General features: G+C 43.8%; 1 protein-coding gene across 4 annotated transcripts in view; it reads right to left on the bottom strand.

Moving 5' to 3' along the window:
- The window catches only part of LHFPL2 (LHFPL tetraspan subfamily member 2), a 153,289-nt gene that overhangs the window by 77,786 nt on the left and 54,688 nt on the right, over nucleotides 1-20,815 (bottom strand). For 3 of the 4 annotated variants that reach the window (XM_031447056.2, XM_031447047.2, XM_031447044.2), the window contains one exon: nucleotides 3,992-4,052. The exons of the other annotated variant lie outside the window; for it this stretch is intronic. The gene's annotated coding sequence lies outside the window, so the exon portion shown is untranslated. The remainder of the gene's footprint in view (nucleotides 1-3,991; nucleotides 4,053-20,815) is intronic. 4 annotated transcript variants of the gene reach the window in all.

Below are 20,815 nucleotides of genomic sequence, written 5' to 3' on the forward strand. Positions count from 1 at the left end.
CCAGAAAGGGAAAGACAAATACCAAATATCACTTTTATGTGGAATCTAAAAAAAAAAAAAAAAGACACAAATGAACCTACTTACAAAACGGAAACAGCCTTTGCAGACATAGAAAATAAACTTATGGTTACCGGGGGAAAAGCAGGAAGGGACAAATTGGGAGTTTGGGGTTTGCAGATACTAACTACTATATGTAAAATAGACAAACAACAAAGTCCTACTGTATATATAGCACAGGGAACTGTATTTAATACTTTGTAGTAACCTATAATGAAAAAGAATATGAAAAAGAATATTTATGTGTATATATACGTGTATAACTGAATCACTATGCTGTACACCAGACTAACACATTGTAAATCGACTATACATCAATAAAAAATAAATAAACTGGTAATAAAAAATAAATGGAACCTCAGGCAGAATCAAATAAGGTTTAGGTAATACATCTGCTATATGATTTTCTTCTTTCTAATTTTTAGTACTTAAAAAAATTCCTCTAAACTTGTTAATTGGTAGACTGTAAACAAAAACCTTAAAAGCAGAAAAAAAAACCCACTTCTGTAATTTGCATAGTTTACTGGGAAAACTTGTATGAAATTATCCAATTCTTTCCAAGGGTCACCCAGTGCAGCACTGTCCAATGGAATTATTAATGTAAGCTCTGTACATTATTTAAAAATTTTAGCAGCAACACTAAAAAAGAAAAAGAAATTAATTTTAATAAATATATTTAACTCAGAGTATCCAAAATATTATCATTTCCACACAGAATCCATGTAAAAATTATTTAAATAATGACTTTTTCCCCCTTAATACTTCAGAACCTGCTGTGTATTTTCCACGTAAAGCACATCTCAACTCAAGCAATAAATTTTCATCAGAAATATCTGACGTGATTTACACTATAAAATTTACAGTTGAAAAGTAGATCTACACGCCCAAGTTGTCCCAAACATACATCAGTTTTCCAATAACTGAATTATCAGTTCTAAATTTTAAATTAACTAAAATTAAAAATTAAATGCCTTATTCATACTAGTCCTATTTCAGGTGCTCAACAGCCATATGTGGGAAGTGGCTACCATATGGACAATCCAGGTCTACAGACTCATTCCCCTTTGCTTATTTGGTCAATTCTAGGAAGTATTTCTACAGATGGGGAAAGATCTATTTTCTTTTGAAGAAAACCCAGGAAGACTAACTCCCAATGCCCTGCCCTTCTCCTGAGTGAGTCCCACATTGCGGGATATGATCGCTCTTAGTTTATTCAGGACAAAGATGATGTCCCCAGGTCTAAACCAACATAACATGATAGAAGAGGCAGTTCAATAAGCCGAAGTCCCAACCTGAGATATTAAAACTATGGATATTCTTTCGAGTCTGATTCTTTGCTTCTCTTCTAAAAGCATCCTGGTGAATTTATCAGCATATTACTTGAGATTCACATGCCACACACAGTACATCATTTAATCTTACAGCAATCCAGTGAGACGGGTAAGAGCCAGAGAGGGTGTTGATAATTTGCTCAAGGTCATACATCTAATTATAAGGTGGAGACTAGGATTTTCAAGCCCAGAAAGTCTGACCAGATTGGAAAAAAAAAAAAAAAGACTGCCATTAAAAGCCCCCCGATGCTAATAACCCACCCTGAACTCCCACTTTTCAAGGGTCCTCACAGTTCTCACAGAGCAGGCAGAGCAGAACAGAGGCTCAGGAGCTGCCTGACAGACCAGTCCCTCCAGTCTTTGTCCAGTGCTCTTTCCAAGATCCCTGATGTCCAGAACCAGGCAGGAGCACCTGTCATCTGCTATGTACCACATACATTGCCATCTTTGCCTCCTTAAATCTTCCAAACCACGTTGGAAGGAAGGCATATCCACACATAAAGAGATGGAGGAGCCATCAGGTAAAGAAACCTGCCTTAGGTCACACAGCCAACGAGCACCTCCGTTGGAATTCCAGCTAAGGTCTGCGTCCAGGCAAGGTGGAGCCTCAGCCTAGGACCTCCTGATGACAAGGCGCTCCCCAAACCACCATGATTCTCTCTGCTCAAGAGAAAACTTCCACCAGGTTGACATAGTGCGAGTGAATATATAAAAACAACAGAAAGTAGGATTGGATTTTTTCATAATTCAGATGATATTTATCAGAATGGCTGTTCTTGTGTCTATCTTATTTGGTAACATTTTATTGTATTTATATGGGATGAATTCACAATTAAAAAAAATACAGAGAAGGTTGGTTTTATCTGGTTAAATCTTCAGAGACAGGAATTTCAAAGGTAAACACGACTTAGCTCCTGAAGGCGCTGGCAGAATAGAATTGGCTTTTCCCCAGATCTGAATTAAACAGGCCAGCCTGGCCATGATCCAGGGTGACAATCCACAATGGGGGACTAAATCATCACTGGACTACATCGGAAACACGGAGCCACTTAACTCGGGGGTGCACTCCACTCCTTACATAACAGGCTAAATGGCAACCGGACCTGTTTCCACTCAGGCAGTTGGTGCCTCTGAGTGGAAATTAACACCCTGCTCACCAGCACAGGCCTTTCTCTGCTGAGAATACTCCCTTCGCAGAGCTGCATGTGTGAAAGGGGGCCTCACCACCCACCCCAGTGTCACCCGGCTGGCAGGCCTCGGGAGCTCTGGACCTGAACAACGCAGAGGCAGTGTTACCACCGGCCAAATCTTACACAGGTTTACGAACACCTGGTTCAGAAAAATCACATATAATAAATCCCTTGTTTTCAACGTTCAGGAAAAGCTATGTATTTTTTTATTAACAGTCTTTACTGGCAGAAAATCAGTTTCTCCCGCCCCCACTGAATAACTATGAAGCAGATATTTAAGGATTATCAGTTTGATAAGGTGCCAACGAGTAGCTTTCTCAGGACACCCACCTTTCCCAGCTCAGCCCCGGCTCTCCCACGAGCAGGAACTTTCCTCAAATAATTGCCTAACTCGCACATGCTTATAGTTTCCATTAAAAAAAATAATATAAAAAACAAGTCAAGCTTCCTCATCAACCCAGGCAGCAGTTACTGGAGCAATTTAAGAATATTTGAGAAATCAATAGTTCAATTCATGACATAAGAGCAATTTTTTCCTTCCCCAGAATCTATAATCTAAAAAGATCACCTTTCCACAAATAAGACGGTGTCTGTGAAAATACTCTGAGAATCTCCAGCACATGACAGACTCTTCTGGATAAGGTGTCTGTCAGTCCCAAATACACACCACGCACTGGCTCTCTTGGCCTGAGCTGCATCCTCACATTCAAAACAAGGCGGCCCTACAGGACCAAGCTGAACAGGCCTCTCCCTTTTGAGAAACAGGACTGGAGCATAGTCTTTGGGGACAATTATCTAACATTCCACCACCTTGGTTTTCTTGAATGCATACTGTAGAGGGTTACTCAGCCCCTATTATAGTTACTAGTATTTTCCCAAAGTGATCTTAATGAATTAAAATCAATAGAGTGAAACATAAGTCACCTATTAGTCAAATGTTTTCGATTTTTACTTAGGCAATTCCTCTCCCTGAGCTGTCTTAGTACTAGAATTGGGTAATCTGAATTGGCCATCTCTACTTCCCCCTTCAGAGAGAAATGATCACCAAGGGTGAATGGTCTACAGAGAAGCTCAAAAGGAAAGACAATGTAAAGCCAGCCATGCCCATTATAAAGAGCTCTGAAACCTGTTTACAAATGGTGACAGAACAAACCACGTCAGAACTGAAGCATGGGCATTACAGCATTCAACCTAATACCATTTATGAAACCTCACAGGGTCCTATACAACATTCGTGTATGCTCATCAAAGTGGTGTTTCTCAGCAAAAACAAAAACAAAAAAGCTACTGTTTATCATTCAGGGCCCAAAAGTTTAAAACACTGCACCTCCTTCAAGAAGTAAGTTGCTACCCATCTGGAAAAGGTTTCCAAAGAATCACTGCCAATAAGGGCACCTGACTTCATTTACTCACCTTAAATTGTATCTGCAGGGATGTCAGGACGTCTCAGTGAATGACTTCAGAAAAAGGCTGCCTGGAGAAACAAATTGGACAAAACATTACTTTTATTTTTTTAAAACACATAAGGAAGACTTACCATGCAATTTTATGTCTCATTAAAATATGTGATGTTTCAAACATTGGTCCCTGGGCTGCCTACAAGTTCAGTTCAGCCTGCGTTAGAATGTAGCCACCCCTTCCTGGGAACACTGCTACACTAACATGAGGTCCAAACCATCAATGAACCAGGAAAAAAAAAAAAAGACGTCAGTGAGGAAGATGCAGCCCAGGAACATGCACCTTACAACATCCTTTCCTTTTCCTTCACAAAGGGACCAACTTGAAAATACAACCTGTGACCTTGAGGGCACTTTATGAACAAACATAAAAGGCTCAAATAATCCAGAAACGAATTACGGGATGAAATACAAAATTGTGAATGAGGCATTTATCCTGGAAGCACTTTAAATCCTTTTCAGTTACTCTGTTAACTTTTTTTGTTTTAAGCTACATTCACAAGGATGTCAAAGACTGGAGAAATGGAAAAATGGTCATTAAAACTCTAACATAGTAAACAGAGGAATCCAGAAGAATTTCTTTAATGATTAGTTAATTTATCTCAAAATCAAGTATTCCTTTTGGTGTTCTCAAAGTCTTTAAGTAACCTAAGAAGATTATAAGTTTATTTATACAGTCACAGAACAGACCAAAATGTCTGTTCAGCATTGCTTTCAAATATTAAACATAAATGGAACAAATTTCTAATATAAAATATCACAGCTGCCACTTGTTGGGCACCCAGGACTGTGTGGCATCAGATTATAATCTTTCCAGACAGCCAGTATGTCCATTAACAGATGAGGAAGCAGATGTTGAAAGAAGTAGAGAACCTTCCTCAGTATCACACAGATCCAGGGTTTCCAAATCACACTCTTTTCACTCTGCCATGTGGCTGTTTGAAAGCACCCCTTCCACTGTAGGTAGTCTATTCATCACCTTCCCAAATAGAAACCTGACATTCCTTAATGTAAAAGTCTAGAAAAGAAACGGACTAGCAGATAAAATGAACCTATGCTTTCTGCATGTTTAAAAATGTTTAGCCTAATCATGTCATTTAGGACTATAATGTAATATAGCGCATGAGCAAAAACTTGTATCCAGATTACTAGGTTAACATGAGTGGCATCAGTGTTCATCCAGACCAGATCTGAGGTTGAGAAGCCAGCACAGCACTCAAAGGCTCCTCTGTCTAAAGAAATCATTTTAGTTCAGTTACAAACTCGAAGCTATTGGACAATACTCACTGGGTTTCAGTTAAGAAAAAAAATATATACATAAAAGAATTCTGAATTCATAAGGTCATTTGTCATAACAGCTTAGGGGAGTTATGGGTTTTTTAAATGGTTCTTTATAAGTTAATTGCTAGTTAAATTCCAAACATTTCCCACAGTTTAATTTTACCCCTTCGGGGAACTTCATGAGAAGTCATGATCAGCATTTCTATCTGGAAACAGCTTCTGAAAGAAGCCACTAGGATTATTATGAACAGGTCTGTTATAAATGAAGTTCTTGATCAACATCTCATTACTTCTAAAAGCTAAATGGGTCCCCAAAATACTTGAATTAGCACAGTTCAAAATATAAGATAACATCTTAAAAAATCTCTTTTGTTACATACAACACAACCAAAGCTCTGGACAGGTGAGATGGATCTCGAGATCCTAACAACAACAGAGAAAGGAGGGTCCAATCCTGATTCCCACCTGAAGTTTTCCAAACTCACACTGCCGAGAAAAAGCATCTCCCAGAATATATAAATTTGGCCTACGCTCCAAAGAAGAAAGGCATTTGGGAGCAAGTTTTCGGTATCACAATTCATCTTTTCTGATAACCAAGTCATATCTTGTGAAACCATCAAAGTGATGAGAAAAACAAACCACGCTAATTTTGTTACTGGGTTTGGTTGGTAAATAGGGTGCTACAGTTATTTTTATTTTGTTAAATGCTATTTCAAAAAAATATAGTAGACTAAATAAAAATGTATCAAAGCACAGAGCCCTCAAAAGTTCATTAAAAATAGTCAATGTATTAGGCATTAACTGTCAAGCACTGTTCTATGCACTAGATGGAAAGTAACTCATTTATTTCTCACAAACCCTGCAGTAGGTCCCACCTAGTATTACACCCATTTTAAAGATGAAGCAGGCACAGAGAAGTTTAAAAAACTTTCCGTGAGTTACGTGGCTTAAAAGAAGTGAAAACTTGAATCCACCTAAATTATCATACTTAATCCTAACAACTATATGATGCAGGCAGGGCAGAAAATTTTGGCCCCATTTTAAATTTGAGGGAAACTGCAATTCTGAAGAGTAAAGGCTGACTTCCCTACGTCACACTGCTAGTCAGTAACAGGGTCAAGAACAGGAACCAGGGCTCTAACTCCCATGCCGGTGTTGCTTTTCTATTTGCTTATTTTTGTTTTAAATTCTGTAACTCAAAGCAGAGAGTGTGTTCTGCCTTTAATCTCTAAGACACCACAGGGTCCTCTCCTGGGCTGTGGCAACCAGAAAGACATCAAATGCAGTGCTCACAAAGGCATTATCATGCTGCCATATCACCATTTTTCCATTTCTCTACGTGCAAATATGTTTTTCACTTACTGCCTGTTAAACACACTGGAGCTTATTTAAAAAGTCAGAAATACCCGTCTTTCTTATTTATCATTCTTATGTCTTCATTTTTGTAGATTAGCAGTCTGCTTAGCTATTTAAATTATTCATAACCCTATAAATTGAGGTACTATTTCTTCTAGCTAGTATTCTAAAAAAAATTTAAACCACCATATTTCTGCACATTAAAGAGTTAAAAAGTTTTTGCTTCCCTTTCATCCCCATTTGGTTCCCTGCCCTTCGGTTCCACTTCCGGAGATCAGGAGGAGAAACAATAGCTGCCTTTAGTGCCGGAGCACAGCACTCACGTGATGGGCACCAGCTCTTATTTACTGAACCGCATTGCCAAAAACAGGAAGCCGAGTTTAAGACCCCTCTCTCAGTTATAAATTTCTACAGCTTGACATGCACTGATTTGAGTTGTTTCATGTTACTCTGTAAAACTAGAACCAAGAAGAGTAAATTATCTTGGAAGTTATGAGGATAGATTTCAGCTTGGCTGAAGAAAGACTGTCATAACAAACAGTTATCCCACCGAGGTCTAGACTGCCTCTGGGTGGGTTAAGAGGCAGCTGCTTGGGCAGACGCTGCAGAAGGGGGAGTCCCAGCAACTGTCCCCCAACAGAAGGGCATTCCCTGCACCCTGCACCAGCTCGCGATGGCCCTGCTTGGCATGGATGGGGGTTCCTGAGGCAGGAGCACTGTGTAAGTTACAGACATTCCCCGATTCATTTTCTCATTTGATCCACACCAGGAGGGGAAGGCAGCTGGAGTGGCGCAGTAGGGGCAGACGCCAGTCATCATCCCCATTTTACAGACTAGGAATTTCAACGACTTAAGTTGAATCACACGGTAAATGCTAGAATCCGGGTTCTAACCTAGGACTTCGGATTCCCAAGTCCAGTGTATGTCCAGCTAGGCAATACTGCAACAACAAAGACATGAGGCTTTTCAACCAACAAGGACAGGGGCAAGGATGGGCTCCAAAGCCATGAGGCATGAAGTCAGTACCAAAGCTGCTGAGCTGAAAGCAAAACATGGTAAGAGCCCTACTAACTCTCACACACCATCCCCACCACCTCACTGAGACACAGTCTGCATTTCTGGTGGACATGGTCTCTAAGGCTCTGCTTACACGTGTCAGCTCAAGGAATAACTGTCCAAATCCCACTGTACTGTGCTGTGTTGATACAACAACAATTGCTTGGAGAAGTTGGTTCACAGTTTAAGGGGAGCTGGTGGCAGCAGAATCAACACAAAGAGCAGTGTCCCATTTCTGCATCCAAAGCATCAATTGTCACTCAAAGACTAGGCTGGTAGCTTATTAAAAAAAAAAAAGTCATGAAATGCATTGACTATTCTGACAACAGGTCCAGGACAACCTCACACTTGGGTCTGATAACAGGAGTTTAACAGAAATAGGTCAGTCATTGAAGAACTGCTGAACCTTACAAGATTTTCCAGGAAAGATGTAAGTGTGTCACATTTCACGAACCTGTCTACCAAGTAGAGAGAGTGGCAGATTGCCAAAGGCTGGGCTGTGTTAACTCATGTGAAATGCTGGGAACCTGAACCTCTGCAATGCCTGCCCTGCCACTCAGCCACACAGGGAATGACTGAAGTTCAAGTTTCCAAAGACCTCACAGACTACACGCCAAATGCAGTCCATCACAGAAACTTCCTCTGACTCTGAAGGAAAGAAAAATGACTTGATTCAAAAATCCCCGTATCACCGCAAAGCTGTTCAAGGGTAAGTGTTTAAATATCTGGGTACAGCAGAATAGCCAACCAATGAGCCAGAAACAAGTCAGACTGAATGAGACTGCCATGCAACACAACAGGCGTGTGCATCAAAGCACCGCTACTGCTCTACACACATGGCCGGGACCAAGTTCATTCACGTAACTGTGAGCCCTGCGCCCACATTTAGTTATAAATCCACCAGGTCAGAAGCCCCTTGAGAAGGAAACGAACTGTGCTCACTCCGCTCTCACATCTGCACTTAGCACAGGCGTGGCACAGGGCAGACGTTTTATGAATGTTTACTGCGTAAACGAACGAATGATCGCATTAGGACAATTTCCCACAGATGGTCAGAAAAGGCAGGATATGCAGAAGAGAAAAATACTGGGTTAACAGGAAGGAGAAAATCATCAAGCAAAGGTGACAGCAAGAATTCCAGAATGAGGCGAAGGGGGACTCGGCAGACATGGAAGGAGCACGGGGTGGTGATTCCGCTGTCCTCGGGGGGTCCTCCAGTGGGTGTTTTTTCAAAATACCAGTGTCTGGACCAAGTTCTGTGACCTCCTTCTGTCCTGGAGTAGCCTTAGAAAGTGGACGTGGAGGAGGGTGACAGGGGTGGGACTGTGCACAATTCGAGGGCTTTTTAGGTCATTCTGAGGAGCCTTCCTCCAGGTGACAACTATTCTTAATGTTCCTGCTTGTCTTTTAAACTTGAACATGAAGGTGTGATCAGTTTGCAAGAGAGGAACAGTGGTGAATATCATCGGGCACCAGAAGTGAGTCAGCCTCATCAAACACCCCCACCTCTTGCTCGAGTAAAGGTCAGCAAGACCAGCAGACTCACGTCGTCACAGCGAGCAGGTGAGCACGCAGCCGGGGCGCACCGCGAGGGACCCGGACTGCGAGTGCTGGCGAGCCCTTTCTGTGTGACATTTCTCACCAGTCTGCGTTCCAAATCCGGGCATACACTTTAATAACAGACCAACGTTTCTGAAAATCAGATGCCAAGATGAAAACTCAAAGTAAAAAAGCCTACTCATTAAAAGGGTTTCCAAACAGGGTCATATGGACTCACACAAGCCACGACATATATTCAACAAGTGGAGAGCCTGCTCCCAGCCGGGCCGTCAACGATAAAGCCCTTGGGGTCCAGGAACAAGCCCGTGTGACCTGGGCGCTGTTTCACACGGCCTTGCCTTCACACAGGTGAAGCTCACCGAGGGGCAGGGCTGCCACACCATCAAGACACGCCGACTCAGCATTTTGGAACTGCTTTTCCTTCAAAGGATTTGCAACTTCCTGAAAACACAGAAAAAAATCAGGGAAAAGGAGACTCTGCCTCCAAGCAAGGCCAGCTCTCGTGGTGAAATGGATAGTTGTTTTTGGAAGCCCAGCTTCCCCATCTAAAAATGTTTACCCTTTTCATTATCTCACATACTCATAAAAGCACTTATCTGTCCATTATTTTATCCAAACAAGATCTACTGGGCACTTGGGGAGGCATCCACCAGGGCCTGGGGAGGCCAAAAAAACAAGGCATCCTGCTTCTCAGGGAAGTATTTTCTCCCGTGGCACTGCTCAGCAGTCCTCTGCCCGGGTGCCCTCACATCACCCTCCATGACCCCAGCTGCAGGAAGGGCCTGGTAGCCATCGGTCACACCACAAGGCACATGGGTCACTGCTTCTCTCCCAGGTGCATTTGAACCTTAAGTTTAAGTCTTTGTAATCAAAGGCTCTGAGCTTAACTAAACCTTTGACATTAGTGAGCAGGTAACAGGATTTTAGCAACACAGAGCCAAAGGGGATCCTCAGTTACACCACAGAGAGCCCAGGAGGCTGGTGTCACCTGGGCAAGAGGGAGGACATCCTCGGAATGAAGGCCGGAGGAATGAGATCACTTCAAACACTACTTGCAAGAGAACCGTATGACTGAGCTTTTACCACTTCTCAGGGAAAATATTACAAGAAATTCGTAGAAAATCAGTATCACAACAAAACAAAGGGTACAAGAACCTTTAATAAAATAGTCTTACAAAGCTTATGATAGCACTAAATCTCACACAGTAACGTACCGTATAATTTACCAATAAAAATAGATCCTAGTACGCCTCGGCGTGGAGTCCTGGAATAAGGCCTGCTCACTCCAACCATGGCCCCACAGGGAAAATGGAAACACGGCTGCTGCCCTCCCAGGAGGGAGAGAATGAGGTGGGCACTGAACTCCTGACTTCTCCTCCAACAACTCTGCTTACCTGAGCACAGGAGTATGCACACCACAAAGAAACACAGTGTCTTAGGGTTAAAGAATAAAACCATTATACGTAAAAGAAATCTTAGCACTGAATCACTGTATTTATAGTCTTCCCAAGAAAACAAAGCGGGGTGGGGGGGGTTGCAGTGGAAACCTGCCGTGACAGATTAGAGAAAATGCAGGCAAGTACACCAAAACCAGAGTAACGCCAGCGCTGTGTGGAAGATGCCAGAGCTTTCCTGGAGTGTCCCCAGGGCACGTTCATCCCACTCCTAACAAGTGCTCAGACCCGGGGTGAGCCCAGCGCCCACACGCCCTCATCCAGGAGAGCCACAGCCCGTCCTGCTGCCCTCCCTCAACACAGCCCCATCCTCCTGCCCCTCCCTCCCTCCCTCAGGCTTTCAGGCATCACAGCCAGGCGCCTGTCCGGTGACATAACACGGCAGAGTCCTTTCTCAAAACACAGACATGACTGACCTTCTGGCCAAGAGGGCAGAGGCTTCTGCAACAGCTCTGAGAATTGGAACCTTGCTGAAGTTGCCTTTAAAGCCAGAAAAGGGCACAGGATAAGGGGTGTGTGGGGAAGGAACACTCTCAGAGGCGCAACTGGGAAGGGGAGGGAAGGGGAAAACCTAAGATTCTTTTTCCCATTTTTCCTTTCCCAAGGACAGCATTCAAGGTCAGATTAATGAATTTATCCTCTTAGAACACACCTTTCCAGCTCACCTGACCACTCCCCCACCAGTCACAGTGCTGTGCTCCCCTCCCTGGTGGCCTGCTTTGACCCCAAATCTGATGCTGTGCCCTCCAAACCTCAGTGTTCAGGCCCCAGGACATCTACCCATTTCTGTCTGCCTCTAGAACCTTCCCAAGTCCATACATGGAACTCTGTTCAAGACCCCACTCAACTGCCATCTTCCACGAAGCCATCTCCACGCTTACTCTTGCCTTTGCCCTCTTCCGAGCCCTCCCTTCTCTGAGCCCATGCAGACCTCTGGGCATGGCTCTGTCATACCCAGCACACTGGGTAATAATTGTTTGCTTGTCTGACTCCCTGGTCCAAGTGCATCCATCCATCTGCTGGCTAACATTTACAAATTGTGGTTTGGGCAATGTGACAATAATGGCCATGACTCAGTCCTTGACTAGGAAGGATGAGGCAGAGGGCGAGGCGGGCCCTTCTCCAGATCATACGTATTGATATGGTTTATCCCCTCACTTCATTCAGGTCTCTGTTCAAATGTCACCTCGCTCCCTGACCACCCTAGTGGAAGAGCACAACACACATCCTCTCGGTCTCCAGCACCACCTGCCATCCTTCCCCTGCTTTACTTCTCTCCATAGCTCTCACCACTAACAGACAGCCATCCACACAGAAGGAGGAATGGGTAGATACAAACGTGTCTAGATATACAGGTACAGACACAGATTTTTTTTTTTAAGTTAGTTATCTGTTCTCTAGAATGTAAGCTCCATTCAGGCAAGGCCTTTAATGTTTGGGTTTGTGCTGTAGAGACCCCTAACTCTGTCTTAGGTGAGACTTCTGTCTCAAGCTCTCAGTAAGGTGAGATCTCTGTCTTACCTGAGACAGAGTGAGTTCTCAGCATCAGTAGATGAATACGTGTGTAGGCAGATGATAATGTCTTGACCAAGGTAAGAAACTCAGGGAGGGGAAAGGAGATCAGTTGATGGTAGCCTCCATTTGCTCACTGAGGCTTTTTAAGTTTGAAGTACAGGTGGCCCTCTGCATTGGCAGGTTTTAGTCCAAGTCTGGTTGACTCTGCAGATGCAAAACCCGTGGATACAGAGGACCGACTATAACTGGTTGGGCAACCGGGGAGAGGGGATTCCAGCAGGCAAAAGGTCAGGAACTGAAGAAAGGAGTTTAGAGCAGACAACAGAGTTTAAGAAATTATCAGCAGATAGGAGGTGATTGAAGCCACAGTTAAGCATGAGACCACCCCAGAGGAAAGGCAAAGCTGGCTACTGTATAGTTTAAAAACATAACAGCATCTACCTCCTAGGGATGTGTACCAAAGGAGCTAGGTGATCTCTTCAAGGCTCAGCCATATTACTCTAGAGAGCAGGTGCTCGAAAAATGCATACTGAATATATGAACACCTTTTAAGACAAAGACCAACCATTCTTAGCGCCATCTTACTCACAGCATTTTGCTACAGCACAGATTCAAGAATCATACCTTTACAAGAGGCTGTTTTTCCTGTGTAGGACTCTGAGTTACTCGAGTCTGATCAAAGATTAAGAGATACTCCAGGATTATCTACAGGGTAAAATAATGCTGTATAACATTTTATTATCCAGCGGTGGAAAGAAAACAGGCAGAAAACAGACACTAGAATGGCGTCTAGAAGGAAAAAGCTCCTTCCCACAAGGACAGTGGGCATGAGCCTCTACCCCAGCACAAGCACTGCAGTTACAGATTCAAACATCAATCCACAAGGAGAGAAGATTCCTGGCACAGACTGAAAAGCAGTGACAAATGTGGCATTTGAGCTAAACTCAAAAGATGAGTTAAATGTAAAGGTCCAATTTCAGGAGAGAAAAAAAATCACTGGTTGGCTTAGGTGGTTTGCTTTTAAGCTGGTGACTAACTGTAGCTGAACTAAAAATAGCCACCCAGAGTCAGGGATGGGGAAACAGACATCACCGGGGGTGTGCCATTCAGAAGAGTGAGTCAAGGAGGCGAAGGAAGGCCCAACACCAGCACCCTGTACGGCGGAAGTCGCTGGGTTAAGCGCCCGCTGTAAGTGCTGCTCAGAGGGTGTCTCAGCGCAGCGGGGGCGTCGCTGGTGGGGCAGGGGAGGAAGGGGGCAGAGTGTCTTCCCAGCTGCAACTACAGGGTCTCTGCTTTTATCTTTTTTTTTCTATATTAAAGTTCCACTTAAAATGTCGTTTGCTGAAAGCACTCACTGTTAAACACTTTGGAAGCCACTGACCTGGAGCAAATTAATTCTGGGGCTAAAAATCAACAGAAGTCTTTATACCCATTTTCACAACTGGCTCAACAGCACAGTGATCACTGTGGGGGTTGGTTGGTGCAGAGATGAACAGGCCCGTAAGTTTTATAATTCTGTAATGTTCATAATGAAAACGAACACTTTTCTCAAAAAAGTGTTAAAAATACTTTAGTTCAGGTGATTTGTCTTTCCTATCTTTCATAGAAAACAAATTAAGTTGCTTCCCAGGGCAAACATTAAGTCATACTGAGGCCTCATACGTTACTGCATTTAGGCTAAGAAACAAGAGAAAATGTTCCGTGTTTAATTAGTACTAAAAATTTATTCCTACAGAACCATTCTCTGGGGGAACTGTGCGCACTGGAATATTTTTTTCCAAACAACTTTCTTAAGATTCCTGTACGCTATCCTTTTCCACGTGAAAATGGAGTGTTTCAAATTTTAACTACAAAATGGTGTTTCAATGACGAAATAAGAACTACAGAGAACAATGAGCTTTCTTAAGTTAAAACTGAAGCCGATTCCTCTTCTAACGCCAGCCTTTCTCCCAATCCCAAAGAGGAGGAGGGTTCATGCCTATCAAGAACTATCTGGCTTAATTTCAATGATCTCCAGCCCAATTCAGCCTTGGAAGCTCTGTCTTCAGACTGGACACCCCCAAGCAGCAGGCACTTGACCCTGGCTCACAGGAGTATTCCAGGTTTCCCTCACAGCTGTTAGAGGTGTAGACAGGGTGCCCCCCATCCACCTAGATGAGATGCCAAGCCCCTGGCTACCAGGACTAAAGGCCCTGCTAGGTCCCAGGAGGAAAAGCTGAGCTGGAATATTCTTCCAGACTGTCTAACCCTGCCTGTGACCCATGGCACACATGTGAGAAGCAGTTGGTCAGGGTTAAAAGTACAGTCTGGCCACAGAGCCCCACCCAGTTAACTGGCCCACAGAACGACTGAACCCTGACCTTGGCCTCACCATCCCCATTCTTTAACTAAATGTGTTAACTGGCTGCAGATTCTTGAACTATCCCTCAGATGCATTTCCCAACACACACACACATAAAATGATAGAACATGATTTTCTCTACTGAGGAAATTCTATTTTATTTATTAATAGCTAACCACTTACCAGCAAATGTGACCACAATCAATAGTAAACAACAACCCACAACTGTTGCTGTTAAATCCCTTTCTCCATAAGACCTGCCTGCATTGGAGGATGCTGCATTGAAATCTCCAGAAAACATTTTGCTCAGAGGTAATTCCGCAGATGCGTCCGTGTTGGCTCCTGAGCTTTCATCGGCACGCTAGAAAAGGGCGAGTCCTCCCCTAGCCAGGCCTCCGCTCTCCCCATGAGTATTCCTCAGGCACAAACACTTCACCACCCCAAAGCTCTCTGTGGAGGGCCCAGAACTGCTGACTGTTAGGGCGGGAAGGACCTCAGAGATGATCTGATACAAAGCCATCATTTTTTTCAAAGAGTAGACTCAAGTCCAGAGAAGTGAAGTGACAAAAAGTCTTGGAAGCAAACTGGGCAGTCCCTCCTAATCCTGTGGTCATGCCAGGGAATTAAAACCCAGGTTGCTGGGGTCCCAGGCTCTCAGATGAGCCTCAGGAACTATGAGGCTGGAGGGGGCAGAGGGGCAACCCCCAAAACAGCTGCAGTTTATCTGTTTCGTATATTAAACACAAGATTTCATTGGAAAGAAAGGGTTTCACTGTAAATAAACAAACATCTTGAAAACCACCACATGGCAGAACTAACTTCAAATAAAAGGAAACTTAAAAGAGAGAAGGAACTAAAAACATAAGAGTCTTACTTTAATGAATGTGTCCTTTTTAAAATGGAACAAGGAAAGAAAACAGCACTAAAACCAAATGTTATAGCTTAGAGTTCACTCTTTTATTTCTGCCTGCCCAGGACAATAAAACAAACAAACAAAAAAGACAAAGGGAAGAAAAACAAAGAGAAGATAATACTTTTTAGTTTCTAGGTCCCTGGGACTGTCTTAAATCCATATTGTATTAACTGGACAATTTCAAGAAACAGAGTCACAGAGGACATTAACCTAACTGAAATTCTCAAGATAAATCTTTACTAAAAATAATGGAAGAAGGGTTTTCATAAGCTACTGGTACACACACACACACGCCTCCCAATTTTACCTTTGGTTTTCCTGTCTGCTGAGCACATTTAACAGCTTACACTTTCCCTCATTTCTAAAAGCAAATTCTTACAGATGCTCACAAGCCCATGGACAGTGTCTCTTTAAGGTCAGCAGCGAGAAGGGAAGCTGGTTTGACACTATGTAGTAGGTGAGAGCTGGACACAGTCTGCAGAAGGAGACGGCCCCGGGGACACTAGGAATTCAAACAAGTCACCAAGAACTATGCTCACTGTGGTCTGGCATTCCACAAAGAATCTTTCCTTTGACTTTTTAATTTTTGTCATTCTAGACTCACACTGAAGCCAGATGACTTTAAAATCCTGTTTCAGACAATCTTCTTAACTTTTTAAAGTTAATAGCTTCCAATGACATTGAACCAACCAACCTCTTCGCATTTTATAGACCATTTAAAGCAGCCAGCTTGGCCATTCAGTAATGCAACAGTTCTTCACAGGAAGTGCCCTCAAGGTAAGTACTGTTCTTCAGGGAGTTTGTTAACACGCTCAGTCAAGTCAGCTCTGTCAAAGCCAAGTGTCCCCTCAGCACCATCCCCTGAAAAGATCGAATGTCATTTCTAAAAGAACAACTCCTTACTTCCTCCCTCCTACTCACTCCCAAATTTCCACAAGCAACATTAGCATCCAATGCAAATGAAGGGCACAGTCATTTCAGGGCATGGAGAAGTCAACACATGTTTAAGACGTCAAAAGATAATGTAACAAAGTGCTCATTTTCCTTATGCTCTAAGGATATATGACTATTAATATGAGTTGTTTCTTAAACTTGGAACACTGCAAGATGTCATCTTGGTTAGCCTCCAAACAAACTTACTGAAGTGACCTAAGTTTCACGTTCTACTTTTGAAGATCTCCAGGACAGATATTCCACAATCTCCATTTGTAGGCTGACTTGTGGTTTAATTTCCTTCAGAGTCAAAGGGGACTATTTCTCTCAACTTTTTTAAAAAAGTTAAATGAGAGCTAAACTCTTGCTGAAGATGTCATCTGAACTCTGAAACTAACAAATGGAACAACACAAAAGTGGACAAGAACTCTGCTCTATGCTTAACCACAGACACAGGAAATGTGCCCGGCGTACTAAGTCACACTGTTCTCTCTTCCCAGATGAGTCTGCATGCACCATGGCTGTCTGCATTCACAACCCAGATTCACAAATTAAAGATACGACTCCACAGCTTCTAGAAAGGAGGCGACTAATCTGCAACGAAGATGTATTTCCTAGCCACTGGGGGAAGTCATCCCCAGGCTCTCCACACTTTCCAAATGAGAAGAAATTTTGGTTTTGGATGTCCTTTTCCTTTTCTGTTTTCCTAAGAGTCCCTTGAGCAATATCATACTCAGGTTTTCTACATTTTTTTAAGGTGAACTTTCCACTGAGCTACACTCCTTGAAACAGGTCTTCTGGAGAATTTCGCCTTGGCCTCCTGGAATTTTTCAATGAAACTCAAAAGAGATGTTTACCTGACCTCAGATGTTATCCTAATGAAAGCTCTGTTTCTAATTCCTTGAACTCTTCTCTCTGTCTTTTCTTGTCATGCCCCCGGGAAAGAAAGACAAGTACAGATGTTGGCTTGACCTCAGCTGGCAAACACCAAGATTATCCATTTCTAATAGCTTCTCAAGAACTCGGACAGCATCACAAAGACGTCAATTATGTTCCCGTTTCTGGCATGGCCGTCTGCACTTCACCTTTTGAGAAGATCAACGTAAAGACAGGAAATGCCAGCATGTTATCTTTGTGACAAAAACGAGATGTCAATCACAGGAAGAATAAAAGGATTATTACTGGATTTTTCAAAAGCAGTGAGAAAGCAGAAAAAACTATGACCTAAGGGACAGAGAGAAAGAGGAGTGAGACCATGTTTTGCCAACTCAAGAGTCCACATGAGGCTGAGTTCAGGCTCTCTGGCAGGGGGCATTCAGAGATCTTTGGAACTGAGCACCTACAATCAGGCTGTAGTTGATAATTTCCTTTTCGTGCCAGAGGGAAGGTTCCTTGTGTGGAGGTTTTGGCAATTCCGTTTCAAGTAGTCACATTTACCCCTACCGGAGAATGGCCTGAGTCATACATATTTCAGGGGCTTCTTCCTCCACCTGGGGACAGGCACTTAGTCTAGTAACAGATCAATGGGTGAGATGAATGGCTTCACTTTACTGCCAGTTTTCTCTGGGCAGTGTCTCCCAGGAATCAGTACAAGGCTTCCGACACGACTCCACTCGGGCCCACACCCTCGGCTCCCAGCACTATGCGTGCTCTTAGCCACATGCATGTCTTGGAACAAGGAAACTACCACAAGATCCATCAACAATGTGCGTGAGCATGTGGGGCTCAGGGGCGCCAAGTCCAGCTCCCTGCTGCCCAGAAGCTACAATTCAGGAGCAGGGAGATTATGCTTTTCCATAAATAGCTGGGTTTCAAGTGACCCTTCTGAGAAGGTACACCAGGTATAATACTGAAGGTTAACTCAAATCTCAGTCCAAAAGTGTAGTTTATTTCCTCTACCTTTTTGAATCTGACTCTGCTTAAAAAAAGAGAGAGAGAGGGAGATGAAAACTGCCCTCAAACAAAGCAAAAAGGCCCTCACATGGCCTACGAAGGGCTCCAAGTTCAGTGATCATGCCATTTGTTACAGTCTGGCCATCTCCCTGCACTGTGGGTCAAAGCATTCACCTCTGGAGCCGTGGTCAGAACATCTGCAGATTTCAGGACCGAGCCAAGCAGAAAGACGCATCTGACGAAGTGCCCGTGGTGGTGTGTAATTTACACTTGCTGACTGAGGGGGCTGACTGACTTGTAGGACTCTTGAAATACCGCTCCTGCAATCTCATTTGACACTTGCATTTATAGTCCAGCTCAGTACATCTACCCGAGGATTTAACAGGGTTCTTCAGCTGAAGAAGAAACCACGCAAGTCACTGGAGCTTCCTCATCCACAAGAATCAGAAGGACGAAGTCTGAGGAATGTGATGGTACAGGAACTGATTTGATTAGCAGTACAGCTAAATGAGCAGGCAAATAAATAAATAAATACAGGTTTTCAACTTTTTTGTTTATCCTCATCCAGCTCGCTCAGACTGGCTCCTTCTTTAACCCTGGGCCACTCGGCACAAATAGGAGCCCTGCAATTAAAAATAAGGGAACTGAATTTGTCCCTGTTTCATTCAAATTGTCATTGGTTAAGTTAGTATCAATGGCTTCGTTTCTTGTTTTTTGAAAGGAGTGACAGTTTTCTTCCAGATAGTAAATAAGGGACCTTCAGTCTTAGTTTACATTGAAACTATCTGGCGTATATGAGGGTTCTGAGCTCTTGGCAAGAGGCTGATCAGTAGGACCTCGTGAAAGGAGACAGAATTGTAAACTCAGGAAGATTTCAGTTGGGGAGGGGAGGAGCTAACCATTTAGGATTTTCAGAAAATTCAGATTAACAGTGAAAAAGCTGGAACAGAGTCTCCTATAGTCCTTCAATTTCCCATAAGTAAATAAGGAAGAAAAGACAATCAGGATGAAAAATTTCTCAAGAAAGGTTAAGGAAAAGAGCAATAACATGTGCTGGAAAGCACCTCTCACTGACAATGAAAATGAAGGAAGCAGTGTGACATCAGCTTTTAGGTCCTTCTGTTGGCCTGTCGCTACCTGTTTCTAGGAAATGAGGCAAGATGATCCTGGCCCACTCCCAGGATCCCAAGTGATGCAGAGGGACACAAAGCATTTGGTTCTGTTTGGGACAAAAATGCTCCATAAATCTTTAAAGGTTGAATTAAAAGATTAGCTCTGGACAGAGACTGTAAGTACCACTGGCCTTAGGAAGGTGTGAGGGTCACATGAACCAGAGGCCCAGCTGTCTCCACTGTTTGATGAGGTATAAGGATCTTGAAAGTTTGAACTCGGGTATGTGAAATGAATAGGAAACAGATGATGAGAGAGGTTCAAAAGCTGTCATCCCGGGAAACCAGCCCCCAGGAAGCTACTGTGGGTGTGTGCAGCATGGGAGGGACAAGAGTGGATGTTCAGCACGGAAACATCCCAGCCATGCATCCATGGAGACAGAACCCTCCACAGCTAAAACCTCAAGGGCACTGAAAACCGCAGCAGTAACAACAGTCCTCCTCTTCCTCCCCCTCATCGTGTGTGGACTGAGACCCTGCATTTATCTCCATGGAACACGGACAACAGTTAGATGAGACAGGCTCTGAACTCCATGTTACAGGGGGGCCTGAGGTCACACAGCTCACAGGTAGCACAAACCCTTCTCACACTCCCTCCCAGTGGTCTCAAAGGCCATGCACTGTCAGAGCTTAATGTGGAAGGGATGACAAGGCCAGTTTTATACAGTGCTTGGGCCTCTCTAAAGGACTTGGGGAGGAGGAATGGTGTCGACTCCAGAGGTCTAATTCTTAGGTTTAAGTACCAGCTTCACCATTTGCAGTTTGGGGACATCACCACCACGGGTGGTCAAAAACTGTCCACGTTAGTCTGCTCTCCCAGGGGCAAGTTACTCAGACCTCCAAGAGCTTATTGCCTCATCTCTAACACGGGCTCACCATGGTGCTACCTCTCTGGGCAGCTGTGAGGATTGAGTGAGAGGCTTCCACGATGATGACGCAGTAGGCGAGGACTGGGGGTTGTCACTTCACATCGTCCCACTTGAGCTCCACGCCACCTCATCTGCAGAGGAGTGCGCCTCCGCCTGGTTTTGCAGAGGCACCGGGCGTGGTACAGAAGCAGTGTCTGAATGCAGTTCCGGCAGTAAGTGAACCCCACAATCGGAGCCAGCACAGAACCGGCAGGCCCCAGGCTCTCAGTCACCACCAAACAGTAACATGCTCGGCAGCTGAGCCTGCAAAGAGGACCCCCACTCAGCATGTGTAAGTGTCCCACAAGTGACCCCATCCACGCAAGCCCCACCCACACCCTCTCCGGGTCCTCTCCCCCACAGAGCAGGTACATACATTTAATAAAACAACAGCAGAAACT

The sequence above is a fragment of the Camelus dromedarius genome, chromosome 3 (assembly GCF_036321535.1).
Source record: "Camelus dromedarius isolate mCamDro1 chromosome 3, mCamDro1.pat, whole genome shotgun sequence".
NCBI lineage: Eukaryota > Metazoa > Chordata > Mammalia > Artiodactyla > Camelidae > Camelus > Camelus dromedarius.